The sequence below is a fragment of the Neopelma chrysocephalum genome, unplaced genomic scaffold (genome assembly GCF_003984885.1).
Source record: "Neopelma chrysocephalum unplaced genomic scaffold, ASM398488v2 Primary Assembly neopelma1_95127, whole genome shotgun sequence".
Taxonomy (NCBI): domain Eukaryota; kingdom Metazoa; phylum Chordata; class Aves; order Passeriformes; family Pipridae; genus Neopelma; species Neopelma chrysocephalum.
In genome coordinates, this window is record NW_020923821.1 from 8017 (window position 1) to 8741 (window position 725).

The window sequence follows — 725 nt, forward strand, 5'->3', positions numbered from 1 at the left end:
AGGCTGGATTTTAGGGATGGGAAAGGCTGGATTTTAGGGATGGGAAATGGTTGGATTTTAGGGATGGGAAAGGCTGGATTTTAGGGATGGGAAATGGTTGGATTTTAGGGATGGGAACACAGCTGTGATCCCATCGGAGATGGCAAAGCCAGGCCTGACCCCTGGCACCAGTGGGAATCAACTGGGAATCCCGGAGTTCCGAGAGGCTCCAGGCCTTGGGATAACTCCCAAAACACCAGCCCCGGGCTGTCACCTTCCTCCCACGGCACCATGGAATGGTTTGCCCTGGAAAAGCTCCCCCCAAGCACCCCCAGTCCCAGTGCTCCCAGTTCCATCCAGCCCTCCTGCCCCACGATCCTGGGGGTGGTGGCGGCTCTGTGTCCCTGTCTGTGTCCCTGTCTGTGTCCCTGTCTGTGTCCGTGTCCCTGTCCGTGTCCGTGTCCCTGTCCCTGTCCCTGTCCGTGTCCCTGTCCCTGTCCCTGTCCGTGTCCCTGTCCGTGTCCCTGTCCCTGTCCGTGTCCCTGTCCATGTCCCTGTCCCTGTCCGTGTCCCTGTCTGTGTCCCTGTCCATGTCCGTGTCCCTGTCCGTGTCCCTGTCCATGTCCGTGTCCCTGTCTGTGTCCATGTCCCTGTCCCTATCCATGTCCCTGTCCCTGACTGTATCCGTGTCCGTGTCCCTGTCCATGTCCATGTCCATGTCCCTGTCCCTGTCTGTGTCCCTGTCC

At 59.6% G+C, this 725-nt stretch overlaps 1 protein-coding gene across 1 annotated transcript in view; it reads right to left on the reverse strand.

The window, feature by feature from the left end:
- The window catches only part of LOC113980754 (casein kinase II subunit alpha-like), a gene marked incomplete at its 3' end in the record, with an annotated part of 9112 nt that overhangs the window by 7545 nt on the left and 842 nt on the right, over positions 1–725 (reverse strand). The gene's annotated exons all lie outside the window — the stretch shown is intronic.